General features: G+C 38.5%; 1 long non-coding RNA gene across 8 annotated transcripts in view; it reads right to left on the bottom strand.

Moving 5' to 3' along the window:
* The window catches only part of LOC144288703 (uncharacterized), an 81,117-nt gene that overhangs the window by 55,253 nt on the left and 12,658 nt on the right, over positions 1 to 13,206 (bottom strand). For all 8 annotated transcript variants that reach the window (XR_013356668.1, XR_013356669.1, XR_013356667.1 and 5 more), the window contains exons 3-4: positions 5,714 to 5,774; positions 3,623 to 3,783 (exon numbers count right to left, since the gene is read on the bottom strand). This is a non-coding gene — a long non-coding RNA (uncharacterized LOC144288703). The remainder of the gene's footprint in view (positions 1 to 3,622; positions 3,784 to 5,713; positions 5,775 to 13,206) is intronic.

The following is a 13,206-nucleotide window of genomic DNA, read 5'->3' as shown; positions in this document are numbered from 1 at the left end:
AGGAGGGAGACGGACAAGCAGGCTTCATGCTGAGCACAGAGTCCAACCTGTGCCTTGATCCCATCATCTTGACATCAAGACCTGAGCTGAAATCAAGAATCAGAAGCTCAAACAACTGAGCCACCTAAATGCCCCCAAGGTTAACTTTCTTATTTATTATGTACTTACTTACTGTCTGTTTCCACCCAACCATTCCCTATATCTTCACACCAGATTGAAAATTCTAAGGAAGTCAGAACTTTGGCTCCTTTGCCATCACATTGCCAGGGCCTGCTTAGCATGCTTCATATTTTTGAATGAACATTGAATAAGCATTTGAATGAATTAATGAATGAATGAACAAATGAATAAAAAGCATCACCCCAGCAGACTGTTTAAGAGTTCAAGACAAAAAAGAAATAAAAAATAAAAAATAAAAATAAATAAAATAAAAGTTCAAGACACCTTAACCTATGCTTTAGTAACATCTTTTTTTTTTTTTTTAAGATTTATTTATTTATTTATGATAGAGAGAGAGAGAGAGGCAGACACACAGGAGGAGGGAGAAGCAGGCTCCATGCTGGGAGCCTGACGTGGGACTCGATCCCAGGACTCCAGGATCACGCCCTGGGCCAAAGGCAGGCGCCAAACCGCTGAGCCACCCAGGGATCCCCTAGTAACATCTTTTTGATGTTACTTTCTTATCATATGATTTCCCTTTAAGTGTCAGTAAATGCACTGGCCCATTTTTTTTTTTTTAAAGATTTGTTTATTTTTGAGAAAGAAAGTGGTGGGAAGGGACAGAAGGAGAGGGAGAAAGAATCCCAAGTAGACTCCACTCCAAGTGCAGAGCCTGGTGTGGGGCTCAATCTCATGACCTCGAGATCACAATCTGAGCTGAAACCAAGAGTAAGACACTCAACTAACTGGTCCACCTATGTGCCCATCCACTGTTCCATTTTTAAAGTCATTGTTGATTTTAAATCATTGCCCTGGGGATCCCTGGGGGGCTCAGCAGTTTAGCACCTGCCTTTGGCCCAGGGCGTGATCCTGGGGTCCTGGGATTGAGTCCCACGTCAGGCTTCCCGCATAGAGCCTGCTTCTCCCTCTGCCTGCATCTTTGCTTCTCTCTTTCCATGTCTCTCATGAATAAATAAATAAAATGTTTAAAAAAAAATCATTGCCCTGGCTTTTTTTCTGTAACTTACTCCTTCTTTTGTCCAGATCAACTTGTGTTTCCAAATGTCAGCAATTTTTAAAGGTACCAAGAAACAGAATATGAAAATCACACACCACCTTGCTGTAGGTTATTGAGATTTGGAAACTGATGCATTGCATTATATTCAATCAAGTCATTGGCATCTTTCTAAAATGACCTTTATTTCATTGTCTTAAGATTAGTAAAATGACCTTTATTTCATTGTCCTAAGACTAGTAACCACCTGGTTAGCTCAGTGGTTGAGTGTCTGCCTTTGGCTCAGGTCATGATTCCAGGATCCTGGGATTGAGTTCTGCATCAGGCTCCCCACAGGGAGCCTGCTTCTGCCTCTGCCTATGTCTCTGCCTCTCTCTGTCTCTCATGAATTAAAAAAAAAAAAAAAAAGACTAGTAAAAAGCCTAACTGCTGTAAATTTGTGTATTAAATATATATTGTATATAAGCTATATATTTATAATTATATAACTTATGTGTAACATATATAACATAATTATATAATGTATATTAAATACACATAAATTGCTGAGTGAAGTAAGTCAATCGGAGAAGGACAAACATTATATGTTCTCACTCATTTGGAGAATATAAATAATAGTGAAAGGGAATATAAGGGAAGGGAGAAGAAATGTGTGGGAAATATCAGAAAGGGAGACAGAACGTAAAGACTGCTACCTCTGGGAAACGAACTAGGGGTGGCAGAAGGGGAGGAGGGCGGGGGGTGGAAGTGAATGGGTGACGGGCACTGGGGGTTATTCTGTATGTTGGTAAATTGAACACCAATAAAAAATAAATTTAAAAAATATAAAAAATAAATACACATAAATTTATATATTAAAGATTGACTTAATTTCCTTTCAACATAAGATGTTTGAAAGTTTAATTGCTTTTAAAGGATTTCATTTATTCATTTATGAGAGACATACAGAGAGAGGCAGAGACATAGGCAGAAGGAGAAGCAGGCTCCCCATGGGGAGCCCAATGTGGAACTTGATCCCAGGACTCTGGGATCACTACCTGAGCCAAAGTCAGACACTCAACCACTGAGCCACTGAGGCATCCCGAAAATTTAAATTTTTTTAAATTTTAAGATCAAGAGACATTATGGAAGGATCAAGTTCTAATTCTGTAAAGGAATTTAGTGTGGAAATTTCTTAAAATTTCTTAAAATTCAGAAATTAATTTCATAGAATAAAGAATCTATTCCATAAAGTAAGGTTCAGCTAAATGGCTCATGTAAGAAATAGGATAAGAAAAATACCAAACAAGGGGATCCCTGGGTGGCTCAGCGGTTTGGTGCCTGCCTGCAGTGCAGGGTGTGATCCTGGAGTCCCTGGATTGAATCCCACATCGGGCTCCTTGCATGGAGCCTGCTTCTCCCTCTGCCTGTGTCCCTGCCTCTCTCTCTCTTTCTCTCTCTCTCTCTCTCTCTGTGTATCTCATGAATAAAATCTTTAAAAAAAATACCAAACAAGATATAGTCAAGAGTAAATGTATTATCATGTTATACCAATTATTGTTTTACCCTATAACATAACATTCAACTATATTTATCAATTGCTTATATTGTACTTCAATACTCTTGGATCAAACACCTCAATCCTGATCAAATGATTGTGGAAGACCTTGCTTGATAAACTGGAATTCAAATTTTATACTAGAAGCAATGCAGTGTCATTGAAGGATTCCTAAGCAAGAAGAAATATTGGAGCTGTGGAAATTTCACTCTGCAGGATAGACTGGAATGGAAGAGAACGGAGCTAAAGGCAGGGAATACTAAGTGAGAACTACCAACCTGGAATTGGATGGTGAACATGTGGAAAGACAGACTAAAGAAAGACTTAAGGAGGTAAAACAGAACACAATTATTGCTATTTATTATATTTTATCTCCTTTTATTTATACCTTTGTGCATTTTACATATGGGGGTAGGTTGGAAAGTTTATGAATTAAAGTTATTTCACATTAAAGACTGATGGAAGCAACAGCTTGCTCCCTATTCATCCCCAAATCCTAGAGGGGTTACAGAAGCAAAGCTACAAGAGATTCACAGAACACTGATAAGGTATAGCATTAGAATATTTGACAAGTAAATCTTTAAAAAAAAAGGGGGGGGGGGCAGCCTCAGTGGCGCAGCAGTTTAGTGCCGCCTGCAGCCCAGGGTGTGATCCTGGAGACCCAGGATCAAGTCCCACATCAGGCTCCTTGCATGGAGCCTGCTTCCTGCTTCTCCCTCTGCCTGTGTCTCTGCCTCTCTCTCTCTCTCTCTCTCTCATGAATAAATAAATAAAATATTTTTAAAAAATAGAATATTTGACAAGTAATTTCTTTTGTCCCTTTCATAATTAGTAATATATAACTTATACACAATACATAAGTAACACATAAGACATGTACTGAAAAACAGCAATATCACTTGTCTGCACACCTGAGGGCAGCAGCTTCTGAGGCTCTTCTGTAAAAAATACAGTGTTTTGGAACAGTCTGAGGAAACTTTCTTTTCTTTCCTGACCATGTCCAAATTCGAAATATACTCTCCAGCTCATTTCATCTACCATCTCTCCATGCAGCTGTCTCAGATCCCAGAATCTAAAAGGAACAAATTTTTTCCTCTTTAGAATTCCCATATTTATTCTATACTTCATGTTCTACTTTGTTGTTTGTTTTTTTTTCATGTTCTACTTTGTGTAAAGGTCTTACCTTCAGTAGACTATAAGCATCTTGTAACCAAGGTCCTTGTCATTTCTTCTTTAATTTACCCACAGTACTTAGCACAGTGCCCAGCACATAACAGAAACTCCATGAATATATATCAAATAAATAAATCAATAGCTATTTCCAGCTGCTCTTTCTGCCCCTGCCTTGTTTCACCTAGATCAACAGCAATGGCAATGCTGCCAGAGATCAAGGGCTCAGGAGACCTTCTGAATTGTGGGTTCAGAGAACAAGGTTCACTGGAAACTTTGTAGAAACTACACCAGATATTTTATTTAAAGAGAAACTGCAGGATCCCTGGGTGGCGCAGCAGTTTAGCGCCTGCCTTTGGCTCAGGGTGTGATCCTGGAGACCTGGGATCGAGTCCCACGTCGGGCTCCCGGTGCATGGAGCCTGCTTCTCCCTCTGCCTGTGTCTCTGCCTCTCTCTCTGTGTGTGTGACTATCATAAATAAATAAATAAAAAATTAAAGAGAAACTGCTAAACCACATATCTAAACTTTGATTTATAATCTCTCTGACAACAATCCCAATTGAATTTTTTAATGTGAAAATTCTAACCACAAGTTTCTTTTAGAATACAGTTATCCCTGCATATCAAACTGTATGTAAGAAAATATCTCAAGCTAACCAGATTGGGGTGCTTATATTGAAGCCCAAGATAGTATTAGTAACATTAAAATAAACTTTGAGCTTCACACTCATTTTATAAGTAGTTTTCCAGAGATATCAATTTCAATCATGTTGAAATCTCAAAGAAGGGACGCCTGGGTGGCTCAGTGGTTAAGCGTCTGCCTTCAGCCCAGGGCGTGATCCTGGAGATCCAGGATCAAGTCCCACATTGGGCTCCCTGCATGGAGCCTGCTTCTCCCTCTGCCTCTGCCTGTGTCTCTGCCTCTCTCTGTGTCTCTCTCATGAATAAATAAATAAAAATCTAAAAAAGAAAAAAAAGAAATCTCAAAGAAGAAAATCTTAAGTCCTTAATAAAAGGACCACTGTTAAAGATGATCAGATCCACCCACCTGGCAGCTATGGTACCTTTCAAATGTCTGAACTGCTTCAATAGGAAATGAGCCAAATTTCTGTCCATGTAGGCATAGAACACACCTATCTTTTTAATTCCTTTCATATTGCCTGGAATGCTGCAATCTTTTTAGTATTGTGAATACTCAGTAGGCTTCGTACTGAGTCAGAGGTGTATTTGGCATCTATGGTTTTAGGAGAAAGGATTTTAAGCTCCTGATGCCCCAGAATATTTTGATTTTTAGCTGAATCATTCCCAGTTGTAGTAAATAAAGGCTATTTTTTTTTAATTTCATACTGAGAAATGTAGGGATAAAATGGCATATCTGAGATATGCTTTAGAATATTTCAGCAAAGGAGGAAAAAGATGATTGATGAAGAAAATGACAAAATCTATATAGCAATTTAATTTGGGTGGTGAATAGATGGGGGTTCATTATACCATCTGTCTACATTTCTGTGTGCTTGAGGGTTTTTTTTCTTTTTAATTGTTACATTATTGCAAAAACAATTTCAAATTAAAAACAGAAATGCAGACAAATAGTATACCCAGAGTCTTGAATCATTCTTGAGAACTGCAGAATGTATTCCATCATAGTTCTCTCCATCTCAGTTCTATTCTAGACCGGGGCGAGGGTGGGGGGGCGGGCAGGGGAGGGGATGCTTACAGATTATCAAATGGATCTGTGGCCTGGAAAACTGAAAACCAGGCAGAAATTTCAGGATGGCTTGCTTAATGTCTGAGCCACCCAGGCGCCCCTAAAAAAAACATATTTCCTTACCTTCCCTTGCAGCAAGAGTTCTGGAATCAGGACCCACCAAGTAGATATAATCACATGAGATCTGGAAGGTGGAAAGGAGATAGAAGCAATCATTGTGCTGTTCTTTCTCCTGGGGCTGGCAAGTAGGGCTAAGGAGGGGAGATACTGGACTTTTCTGCAGTCAAGTTCCAGCACCCAGTCACTAGTCTTGTGAGGTTATTGTGGTGAGCTTTTGAATTCCACAGTTCCATAGCAGCATCCTGATTCTTTAACTTCCTAATCAAACAGCAGTTAAAATTTCAGGCTAGGGACTTCTGGGTAGCTCAGTCAGTTAAGTGCTTGCCTTTGGCTCAGGTCATGATCTCAGGGTCCTGGGATCAAGCCCTGTGTCAGGCTCCCTGCTCAGTGGGGAGCTGGCTTCTCCCTCTTCTCCCTGTTTCATGCTCTCTCTTGCTATCTCCTTCACTATTTCTGTGTCTCTCTCTAAAAAATAAAATAAAATAAAATAAAAATAAAATAAAAATAAAATAAAATAAAATAAAATAAAATAAAATAAAATAAAATAAAATTTCAGGCTAGTTCAGCGGTACAGCTCTGTGAGTCATTTCTGTAGGCCCAACATTGAGCTCAAAACTTCGACTGTATAAGGACAAAATTCTCCATATTTAAATCTCTTCTTAAAAGAGCTAGAATGGTCTCTGTTTCCTGAAACTGAACCATGAAACATTCTACTTCCTAAAACATTACAGATGTGTGATGATAAACAAGTCAAACGAAAGATGAATCCTATGTAGAGAGAGGTGTCATCTGGGCACAAAAGATAGTATTACAAAATAAAAAGCACTGGGGTATATGCAAATGAGCAGAGTGGCTGAAACATATAAATTTCTGCAGCAGCCAACAGCAAGATTGTATCTTACTATCTCTGTCCTCAGGTAGAAGGGTTTCCATGGGGCAAACTCCCATAATGCAAAGCCATCCATTCAGCGGTATTAGCCAAGTTAATGAGGTCACCAGTACTTACTTGTTGTCATTTTCCCATTGTAGGCACTTAGGCCCAATGTGTAACATTAATAAATTGAATAGGTCACCAAATACAGTGCTCTGGTCAAGATGGAGCTGTTTGTAAAAGGTTATGAATCAGATTAAAATCCTCATTTGTCACAGAACCAGGGAAGTAATACTCTTCCCTGAGCCATAGATCCCTCCACACTTTTCACAAAACTAATACAGAAACCCAGACTACAATATTATTAGAAAGCATTAGCAATTAGAGTATGCATATCACTACCTGTTTCTTTCATTAAAAGCACAGCAAGGAATAATAACAACCATGAAATGCCATCCTGGGAAAAGCATGGGCTTGGGAGTAAATGTAGCAGTTGAATTTGGCATTTTGTGATGATCCTGGAGGGGAGGTGATTCAACTAAAATTTGGTATTGTGAAGACTTGATTCAAAATCTCTACTATTTTTCAGCATTGCAATTAGGGGGCATAGGGCTTCCCTTCCCACCCTACCCTCATGCAGTGGAGTCAGGGTGGGAGCTCCAGCTCTATGCAGTGTTTGGCACTGCCTCGGGGTCATAGAACCCACAAAGACCTGACAGTGCAGCTCCTGTGGTGCTGCCTGTGGAACTTCCAAAGTGACTCTGGGAAATTCCAAAGCTACAGTGGTCTTTGAAAAACTGAAAATCAGGGATCCCTGGGTGGCGCAGCGGTTTGGCGCCTGCCTTTGGCCCAGGGCATGATCCTGGAGACCCGGGATCTAGTCCCACGTTGGGCTCCCGGTGCATGGAGCCTGCTTCTCCCTCTGCCTGTGTCTCTGCCTCTCTCTCTCTCTCTGTGACTATCATTAAAAAAAAAAAAAAAACCTGAAAATCAGCGAAAGTTCAGAGGAATAGCAGATTATTATGATTATTTATTATTTGTGAATAATTTTTAAAATACATTTTACAGTTGGAAGAAATTGTATAGATATCATCCCAGCTGCATTTTCCCTGATGGATAGGTAAACATTTTAGTCATTATGCATACGCTACTAACACAAATAATTTAATTTACATCTTTTTTTTAAGGTGAGTGTATGTACTTTTCATTCATGATAATCCTAGTTCCTAGTAAAAGTGTTATGAAAGAGAAACTCCACTGCAGTCACTGAAAACTAATGAGGTAATCTGCATTCCTATTCCTTAGCTCCTCCAAATGTCTATCCCCTCATTAACAACTCTGCTTTAGAGGGATCCCTGGGTGGCTCAGCGGTTTGGCGCCTGCCTTTGGCCCAGGGCTGGATCCTGGATCCTGGAGTCCTGGGATCGAGTCCCGGGATCGAGTCCCGCGTTGGGCTCCCTGCATGGAGCCTGCTTCTCCCTCTGCCTGTGTTTCTGCCTCTCTCTCTCTGTCTATCATGAATAAATAAATAAATAAATCTTTAAAAAAAAAAAAAAAAGCTCTGCTTTATTACCATAGCTCTTCCAAGTAGCATTCCTGTAACAAGGTAGCATGGCATTTGAGCCTAAATCCATACTCTGCAGCTCAGTATGTGTTTCCCCAAACCTATCATTACTGACCAAGTTCTAAAGATGTAAGTGAGAAATTTAAGATGTAAGACTTAGGGATAAAGAGCTACCAAAAACAAAACAAACCGTACATTTTATCATAAAATGCCATGGGTTATTTTAAGCACTGTAGAATATATTGTTCCATTGCTATAAAATTAATTCTGGATGAGTGTATGCATAAAATGTGTATACACACAGTACCAATATTTGCAGACACAAATTTGTGGTCAAATTAGAATATTCTAAATAATATAAAAACTTGATAATTGTTCTTTTATGAATCTTAAGTCTACAAAGCAGGAGCAACTGTAGTAAACATTAAATATGCATAATTCTATTTCGGAGAAAGAGCCTAAAGTTGGCATCACTGCTGTCACATATCTGTATATCAGACCTTGCAAGTGATTCTGCAGTTGCCACACAGTGGGGGCCTATAGGCCTGTTAGATATCTGATTCCTGTGCTCTGCAACGTATCTAACTCCTGCACCCAGCGGAGCTCAGGGTCATTCTTAGGTCATGGTGGTTAAAGATGGCTGTCAATTCACTGCTTGGGCTAGGTTTCAGAACTCCTTTATCTCTGTTATATTGATGATTCCTAGTGATAGGCTAGGAAATTAACCACACCATCCATATGCATCTTAATGGTGTGTTTTGCAGCACCAAAGTGACTGTATTAAAAAGCTCAGTATGCTGTATTTGAAACAGTCTGTCACTATTTGAAAGCTAAGAACTGGAACAAATATACTTTTACCTGAATAAACAGTTATGGCTCTATGCTGCTTTACAAATTTTAAAAAGGGAGACTGTAATAAAACAAGGTGAAACTAGCTGATCCTGCCTTTTCTCAGTGCAAAAGTAATTATTATTCAGTCAAAAAATATGCAGTGAAAAAGAGTAATTGCATAAGAAGATATTATAATCCTGAGACTATCCACCTGGTGTTTTTATTTTGAGGAATACCCATTTGGATTCCTATGCCTGTGCAACTTAATGTTTGTCACAATTCTCTATGGCTAAGGAGAAAGACAGGCCCTAATTGTAAATTTGCACATGCTTTATTGCCAATGCAATGGCATGAACACATTTAACAGGACTGCCATTCCATTTAATTACTCTGATTTTGACATGGACCTACCACAGATGAAATTGATGGCATGAATTACAAGCTCCATAAAAAATCACTGCTTTCTCTTCAAAGGGTGAGTGTTAAGGTACTCTTCCATATTCTCTATAGCTATCTGCATTAGGTGAAGAAAAAATAAAGCATGGAAATAGGATAGCCATCCTCAAATTGCTTCCTTCCAAGCTGAGTTATGCTTGTGACAGGACAATGATGCATGGTCTTTTTTTTTTTTTTCTTAGCTTACCTGGGTAAGATCTATGACATCGAAAGAAAATTAAACAAATAAATAAGTAGGCAAGTAGACAAAAATAGAGAAAAGCCTTCTGTCAAATGAATCCTGTTTCATCTCTATTGAATTTGCTATTTCTTAGCCTTTTCTCAGTGATATTTGATGGTATTCATTACACTTTTGCTTGAGACAAGTGGGGAAGAAAGCTCAGGAGCAGGACACTAAGCTCAAGATCTGTGCAGATGGACAGGGCTAGGGCAGGGCTATGTAATCCTCATTGCCAGAAATCTAAAACTGGCAGTAAGAGGAAGTCGGCAGTTAGTTCTATTCAAGTGGCCGGGCAAGTGGTGGTGTGGCACCTGGCATCCTGGCATATACAGCCAAGTGGAAAGGTGCCAGTCTTTGGCTGGAGGAGCATAAAGTGCTGGCTTTCTTTTCCACAAGTTGAGGAAAGAACTTTAGCAGTACAACATCAATGTTTTATGTAGTCTCATTAAACTGTCTGCTACTTGAGTTCATTTTCTACGTTCTTGTTTATGACTCACTAAAAAAAGAAGCTAGTATTCTCCTTAAAATGTTTCCAGAAGCCTCTCTCTCTCCTGCCCATGGAAAAAAATCTAAATTTCTAAATATATCTATAAATTGATTACCCACATAGATGATGAATCAAAGCGTCTCTTTTTTTTTTTTTTTTTTTTGTCTTTTTTTTGTCTTTTCAACTTGAAACTGTCACTGAAAAGTAAGTTCATATTTATTTGGCTATTTATTGATCAAGTAGAAATCTTCAATAAAAACATTCTGCCATGTGGTCTCATCCAAGCTTCCTTTGTCTTTCAATTAAGAAATGGTTTTATGCTATAAAATTGGGTGAGATATTCAGAGGATTAAATCAATAGACTATAAATTACGAGTAAAAGAAAACATCAGGTCCCTGCCCTGACACAACAGATTTATTATTAAAGTAGGTAAGTCCAAGGCAATTCACTACATTAGTTTTTATAAAGTAAGAGACAGGGAGAGATCAATGATAACTTTGGCTCACTGTTGCTTTTAATGGTTCATTTATAATAGCTACTTATCTCCTATTATTTTAGCTTGCTATAATAATGTCAAGCCAAGAAAAAAAGATAATTACCATTATGGGAATATATATTTAATACAAGTCTGACTGACTATTCTTTAATCTGATTCATGTATTTGTAGAGCGGCCAGAAATACTCTAAAATGCATACTGATTCTTAGGTACACATAAAACTCCATTATACAGTCTACATTAGGTATAGAGTACAAAAAACCCTGACAGTTTGAGCTGTACTTTCACAGGCATGTTATCAGATGAACAACCACATTGCAAGGCCCACCCATAGCCCACCAACTCAAACCTGCCTGGTGCTATCAACATCAAGAATAACAGTGGAATCCTAAACGAACCTCTTGGCCTCACTGTGTTTCCTGGAAACTGCTATCTTTGAAGATATGAAGTATATTTTTGCTCCAGACACGCATACAGACCCACACACCATTCATGGATTTTCTGCAACTACCCTGCTGTTCTTGAACATTTATCACCCTGATTTCAGTGGAGGTTTGATAGTGACTTCCAAAGGCCATCTCAAATGAAGAGGAAAAAACTCATCTATTTCTTTTGATAAGGTCAAAGTACAGGGGTCCTCACCAACCAACACCCTAGATATTACCTTACAGGGGAAACTGGAATTAAATAAATATTAAAGGGGAGGTGGGGTGATTGAATCAGGAAGGAAAGGTTCCCCATCACCACCACCACTATTTCTTAGTGATACAGATACAATAAATTTTTTTTAACTTGAGTCTTCTTGCTAACAAAAGGTGTCTCTGGGATCCCTGGGTGGCTCAACGGTTTAGCACCTGCCTTCAGCCCAGGGCGTGTTCCCGGGATCGAGTCCAACATCAGGGTCCCTGCATGGAGCCTGCTTCTTCTCTGTCTCTGCCCCCCTCTCTCTCATGAATAAATAAATAAAATCTTTAAAAAAAAAAAAAAAGGTGTCTCTACCACTGCTTAACCCTGTTTGTTGTCTTACTCATTACTCATTACTCATTACTCCACACCTCTGAATTGTACTATTGGGGTTGCACGTGCAATTTCACTCTATTTAAAAGTATTATTTACTAATATCCAGAACAGAGAACTCCTAACATTCAACAAAAAAAAAACAAATACCCCAATTTAAAAATGGACAAAGGACTTGAATAGATATTTCTCCAAAAAAGATTTCAAATGGCCAATAAACACATGAAAAGATGCTCAATATTACTAATCATCAGGGAAATGCAAATCAAAACTACTATGGGATACCATTTTATACCCATTAGGATAGCTACTATTAAAAAAAAAAACAGAAAATAACAAATGTTGGCAGGATATGGAGAAATTGGAACCTTTGTGTGCTACTGGTAGGAATATAAAATGGTACAGCCCTCGTGGAAAACGGTATGGTAGTTCCTCAAAAAATTTAAAATACAATGATCTATTATGGTAATAAGAGTGGATCCAGCAAATCCATTTCTGAGCATATATCCAAAAGAGGTGAAAGTAGGGTCTCAAAAAGATAGTTATAAACCCATGTTCATACCAACACTATTCATAATAACTAAAACATGGAAGGAACCCAAGTGTCTGCTATTGAATGAGTGGATAAGCAGGATATAAATATTAATTAGCCTTAAACAATATATAGTGAATATTATTAAGCCTTAAAAAGGAAGGAATTTCTGCAACCATGCTATAGCATGGATGAATCTAAGGACATTATGCCAAGTGAAATAAGCCAGCCACAAAAAGACATATAATGTATGATTCCACTTATAAGAAGTACTTAGCAGAGCCAACTTCATAGAGACAGAAAGTAGAATGATGGTTGCCAGGGGCTGGAAGAAAGAAGGGAAAAGGGATTTATTGTTGAATGGGTATAGAGTTTCAGTTTTTAGAATGTTTCAAGATGAAACATTCTAGAGATGGATGGTGGTGATGATTGCACAACATTATGAATGTATTAATATGACTGAACTGTACACTGAAAATGGTTATGAAAATAAATTTTATGTATGTGTATTTTACCACAATTAAAAAAATGGGGAAAAATAGTGGTAACTCTACAACTGTCCAGAAAGGTAAAATATGACTGGCAATACCAAGTATTGACAAAGCTGTGGGGTAACTGGAACTCTCATATACTAATGGTGACAGGATAAATTGGTACAACCACTTCAAAAAAACCATTCGACAGCATGTACCTTGCCTATGATCTAGCAATTCCACTCTTAGGAATGTAACCAAGACATATGAATGCATATTCTCAAACAAATATTGTCAGAGAACATCAACAAAAAATGTTCATAACAGAGGCACCTGGGTAGCTCAGTTGGTTAAGTATCTGACTTCAGCTTAGGTTGTGACCTCAGGGTCCTGGGATTGAGCCCTGCATCAGGCTACCTGCTCATCAGGGAGTCTGCTTGTCCCTCTCCCTTTGCCCCTCTCCCTGTTTGAGCTTTCTCTCTCTAAAATAAATAAAATATTTTTAAAAAAGAATATTCATAATAGCTTTACTCAAAATAGCCAAATA

This window comes from Canis aureus, chromosome 18 (assembly GCF_053574225.1).
Source record: "Canis aureus isolate CA01 chromosome 18, VMU_Caureus_v.1.0, whole genome shotgun sequence".
Taxonomy (NCBI): Eukaryota; Metazoa; Chordata; class Mammalia; order Carnivora; family Canidae; genus Canis; species Canis aureus.
Note: the sequence above shows the minus strand (reverse complement) of the source record. Positions and strands in the feature narration are given on the sequence as shown.